This window comes from Mustela nivalis, assembly GCF_964662115.1.
Source record: "Mustela nivalis genome assembly, chromosome: 11".
NCBI classification, from domain to species: Eukaryota; Metazoa; Chordata; class Mammalia; order Carnivora; family Mustelidae; genus Mustela; species Mustela nivalis.
Window position 1 is genome coordinate 2,528,236 of NC_139030.1, and position 5,843 is coordinate 2,534,078.

At 37.7% G+C, this 5,843-nt stretch overlaps 1 long non-coding RNA gene across 2 annotated transcripts; it reads right to left on the bottom strand.

Moving 5' to 3' along the window:
- Positions 1–473: 473 nt before the first annotated feature.
- On the bottom strand, positions 474–3,301 carry LOC309843651. 2 transcript variants are annotated; one of them, XR_014300267.1, is made up of 3 exons: positions 3,150–3,301; positions 1,430–1,516; positions 474–604 (listed from the first exon to the last, which is right to left on the bottom strand). It is a non-coding gene; the product is annotated as an uncharacterized lncRNA (long non-coding RNA). The 2 variants fall into 2 exon arrangements; XR_014300268.1 differs by having other exon boundaries at positions 1,426–1,516.
- Between the last annotated feature and the right edge of the window lie 2,542 nt (positions 3,302–5,843).

The window sequence follows — 5,843 nt, forward strand, 5'->3', positions numbered from 1 at the left end:
AGCTGAGAGTATGTCACAGATGTAGTTACAGCAGTGTTGAGGTGGCACTAAGATTGTCCCCACACCTCCCACAAGAGGTGCTTCCTTATATTCCCATGAAGAATCATCACAATGACACCCACAGTAGGGTCATACAAGTGGCTAATTGTCACAACAGTCTGGTGGTTAAATACCCTGACAAGGACCCATATATCTATTTTTCACCTAAGTCCTTCTGATCGCTTGGTGCTTTAGTCCTTTGATCTCTGTTTTCCTCTCGGATTTCCAGACTACTTGCTGATGAGATGGATTCTCCTAAGCACCACAAATCATAAATGATTCTGGAGGAAACTTCCCTTCCTCTCTTTTAGCCCATTTGACCTGGCAGCTGTTGGTGTTGACTGGAAAACCATAATGCAATGTATTGCTTATTATTTGGGATAGTCCAACAGAAGAAAGACGTTTTGTCAGTTTATTGTTTTTAGGTTCCATTAGTCTTTCTTTTTATGATGGATATATTTAATCCTTATTAGTAGTAAATAAAACCCTCTTGTTGAAAGCCACTATCCTCATGATAATCAGTTGTGCAAATGTCCTATGACTTATGTCTTTGTTTCTTTTTGATCTGAAAAAATATCCCCAAATTTAATTAGACCTCAGTTCTCTTGCATGAATTACCAAGCAAATTCTGTCACTTTCTGAATATTCAGCTATTGCTCTTCCATAGATGATCCCCAAATCCTTGGGTCTGTATCTCTCTTGAGATACAGATGCCAGCTGTCCATATAACATCAACATATCCAAAATCACACTCACTGGGTTCCAAACTACCTTCCTTCTGGGGCCCCCCATTCCTCCAGAAAATTTCTCCAGAAAGGATCCCCCTCTCCAGCAGAGGTTGCCAAGGCTCCTCCTAATCTCCCTACCATGTTCAATAAGTTAACCATCCCAGGATTCTTTCCTTACAACCTCCTTTCCATCCCCATCCCCGATAGTCTTACTTTACATCTAGATCACTGAAGAAGACTAAGGGACACTCCTGAGTCATACAAGCTCAAACCAGAGGTTTATTGATTTGCTGTTGGCCTTTTATGACCCTCTCATAGCTACCCTGAAGGTTATTTGCAAAATTCATTACTCTTGTCATATTGTCCCCTTGCAAAATTTTTTGTGGCTCCCTTTAGTGTATGGATTTAAATTCCAAACCCTCACTCTGGTACTCTAGACATGTCATAATCTACTCCAAACTTCTCCCTTGATAATTGTTCCAAGACTTCATCCCTTTCCAAAAGAATATTCTATTCTACCTTTCCCAACATATCAACAGGTCTTCAGCTTTGCAACTTTCATTTATTCATCAAATAATTATCAGACCAATGTTTAGTGTCAGTAACTGTGCTAGGTATTGCTAGTGCACCACCTCTTTCTCCTGAGAAACCCACTTACTCACTCATGTTGTTTTGCATCAGGTGGCCTCCCCTCTCCTTTGTGGTCCCCTTCTCTTGAAACACTGCAGTGAGACAGGGTATGCCTGACCCTATAAAAAACATTTCCAAATATGTATAGAGCACCTCAAAATTGTTTTTGCCCTGTGAACAAGAAATCCCACATTTGGGAGATCTAAAAATGTCACCCAAACTTCAGAGAAATTGTGTTTTTTTCTTCAAGATTTATTTATTTATTTGTATGGTAGAGAGAGAGTATGAGCATGAGCAGGGAAGAGGGGCAGTGGGAGAGGGAGAGAGAATCTCAAGCAGTCTCTTCCATGAGCATGGAGCCTGAAACAGGGTTTGATCTCACGACCCTGAGATAATCATCAGAGCTGAAACAAAGAGTTGGATGCTCAATGGACTGAGACACCCAGAGGAATAGTTTTTGTGTAAAGATCCCCATTATTGCCTTATTTAGCAGTCTTATTCAAAATATTGAAAACATGGAAACAGTATTAATAATAGAAGACTACACATAATAGCATAATACCTTGATGTGGTTACTGGTTAATAACAGATCTTTAAACTATTTCATATAATTTGAAGAATATTACAAATCTGTTCAACTTCTAAATACAAAAGCTTCTGGTAATATGAGGAAATGCCCATCATAAATTATTTGAAAACAAATCATACTGAAACCACATATATATGTATACATATTTATATATTTATAACATTTCTATTTATTTTATATATACTATGTATTCTTAACTTTTATATATTATGCATTTAAAAATTTTTGTTGGTATTGAAAACATAATTTTAAAATTATATATAGCAAAAAAAACTAAGAATAGATATATTAAAATATTACCAGAGATTATCTCTAAAATGTGGATTATGGGTAATTTCTTTGTTCACTTCTTTTTGTGTCTTCCAAAGTTTCATTGGATATATATAAAAAGTATTAATTATTTCCACAAAGACTTTTTTAAAACTATAATTGTAGCTTTTAGCCAATACTATGTGTGCTTTAACATCCAGATGAACATCCATCCTGGCCTCACATCACGGTTAGGTCACGAGAGAAATATTTGTCCCTTCCCTTAAACTGCAGTAACACTCATCACATTTGTCACAAGTTGGACTTATCCTATGACATCATCTACTTTGTTTGGGTGATGACTCTTCCCCCTGGTTAAATGGTGAGTGAGGGGGAGCAAAATGTGTAGTTCCAAAATGTGCCACTTTGGCATGTGAATTATTTTGAACTGAAGATAGTCAAGTCCCAAGAGACTCAGGAAGGGGTTTTTGTTTTGGGGGAGAGGTGTGTGTATGTGTGTGTGTCCCTTACCTTCCCCTTGCCTGGCTTAAAGAATTTGGATAGTGAGACTGTGTCATGAAAAGAATTATTACCAGAGATAACTTTTACATCAGAACAGTTTCTCTGCATAACATGACAGACATTTGTTTACCACATATTTACTCTCCTCATCTTCCTTTGATCATGGTTGTCACGTTCGAGAGGTGGGAATCCTGGTGACCAGAGCCAAAGTGATGGGGGGGCTACCAACTGATGATCATCTTTATTTCTTACAATCACTTCTTTTACACCTTCCACAAGATCTGACTACAAACAGGATGTAGACTTCTGTGCAGGGCATGGGCTACGTGTGAGATGTGATTTACATGCAGGCAATCAAGTGAGACAAGTGAGCAACAATGATTATCTCTTACCTTTAAATGACAACATCTTTTAGCTTTAACTGACAAGAGCAAGTTAGGGATTCTCCACACTTATCAGATCTATCTAATGGAGGAGATGAAAACACTCCAAGGATCTCCCATGTTTAATCTGGACATCAGCCTAGGAACACTCTTGCCCTCCATCTCCTGGAGTTTTCTCACAAGATTCCACATGACCCCAGTCACATTGGCAAGGATCCGGGTTGTGTTCCAACAATGGTCTTCCCCTTTGAAATCCCAGAACCCTATGGCCCTTCTCCTCAGTTTAAGGTAACAGATAAGCATCAGTTGCTTGACTGTCTGAAAACATCATATCTTTGGAGCTCCTGTACATAGAAAATTCAATTAGCTTTTTTTTTTTCTCCTGCCAATCTGTCTTATATCAATTTAATTATTAGACCAGTCAAAGAATCTAGAAGAAAAGAAGGGAAAAAAAAATTTTTTTTTTTCTACATAAGCAAGTAGGGAGCGTGCCTTAGGTATCACCCTGCTTCTTGAACATCTAGTCAATTGTCTTGTAGAAAAATAGTCTTGGGTGAATAAACTGTGTCAATAAATATTAAGACCCTTTAGTACTAAAGATCACATAAATGCAAGTCACTCTTCAATTTGAAATTAGTAAGTGATAACAAAGCAAGCTTATATCAGGTACCTGTTTACATAGCTATGTCTGGGAAGGGAAGAGTGTGGAAGAATAACATTGTCTAAGCACCTGCTATGGCAAGCATGCTGATGGCCACCTGATTTTTTGACTGTGTTGATTCTTCCCAACAGTCCTATGGAGTAAGTCATTTTCTTCTCTGTTGAATAGGTGAAGAGATGCATGATCAGAGCTGTGAGTTCACAGTGAGTGTCAGTGCTAGATGGCTCTTCAGGTTTAACTGGGTCTAAAGCTCACTCTCTTTCCATTGACTTTTCACACAGTTAGTTGTCAAAGAGACTTCCAGGTACAGACTCCTGTCCCTTCTCCTTGTTCAGCCTGGCTTCTGACCACTTGAGAGGATGCTAAGAGTCAGGATGAGAAAACACAAGTCCCAGAGTGTACTAAGATCCTCTGTATTATTAATATCATCACTATGGTTCTTTGAAATCATTGTTGAAAGTGAAGAAGACCACTCACATGGAAAATGAATATTTATCAGAGATTGCTACAAAACAAGAGAGTTAGCCACCACCACTTGCATCTGACAGAGAATTAATGGGAGGCAGAGTCAAAACACTGCGTAGTGGAAACAGGTAAGGCTTCAGGTGTCCTCTGACTAGAGACTGCTAATATGAGGAAGATCAGTTGCGCTAACCAAGAAGCAAGGTATCCTATGAGATTTGCTGGTCCCAAGTTATAGGCAAGGGCAAAAATTAGGGAAATTTTCAGTTATTAATCAAGGCCTTACTGTTTTAGACTACTTACTGCAGAGGCTGTGGGTTAGAGTTCTCTTATCAGATGTGATCTGGTTCTCATCATCCATTGGTGTATACAGTTTGCCATCACTAAAATCTATAGATTAATGAAAAAGAAACATAAATTGGTGAAAGGATAAACAAAAACTTCTTTCAGAAGGTAGGAGATGAAACAGATCTTGAAACATACCACATTGGGCTGAATGGAATCCTAGGCATATGTTTGAATACACAGAAACAATTTGTATTTTTGGTTTATACCAAAAACAAAAAGAACTTTGTAAATCTTGAATATGAGCATTTTATAGGTGCCTCACACTTGCAGAGGAAATTGGAAATGTAGGTCCAGACCTCTGGTGTTGCTGCTTTCAGAAAATGCTTGTATTTCTTTGTAACATATATAAATTATATATATGTATATATATAATAGATATATAACATAATATAAACATAATATTTATGTTATATATGTTGTTATGTTATAACATATAACAAAATATATGTTATAAGTATCAAAGATTTGGTTTTCCTTCTGTGATTAGAACATCATACAGAAGAGCTGAAAGGGGATCCATTTTGAAGCTAAACGGATCTGTTTTTGAATCCTTACTTCAGAACTTCTACCCAGAGGATCTTCAACAATTTAATTCATCTTTCTGAACAGTGATTAAAATGTCTACTTTCTAGGCTAATACTTGCACAGATCAGCAGGACAAAAAAAAAAAAAAATGCACAGGTGTTTAATGGAGAGGCAATGGAGTTACTCTTTTATAGATCCAAGATATCCAATGAGTTAAAATGCAAGAGAAAGTTGTACAATTGTTGCTGGTGCCTTTTTCCCTGAGCAGGGTGAAATTCATTGTCCTAAATGTTCTTGCAAGGTGATAAATTCTGTGTATGTTACCTCTTTCTCTGACCCCATTCAATATGGCTCCCTATTGTCAGTTCTCCACCAGTGGCACTAAACTACTAAGGTTGATTAAGCAAATTTACATCACACAGGTGCACACAGAAGCTGCACAAATTTGGTCATTTAACTTCCCAAAAGGAACCTTAGAAGGCTTAAAGTTGGTTCCCATTGCAGTGTGGCTGCACAATGAAGTTGTTAGGGCTGTTTTATGTTAAAACCTGTTTAACTATTAGGGCCTGCTTAGCCAGAGTGACTCCATATTGCCTAGGTAGCCATATTGTTGTTTATATCCATGGACTTCATTCCAGTAATAAACACCCCAGTAGTTGCTGGTATCAATTTTGGGTATCGATTCTGGGAGTAAATGCCTTAACAAT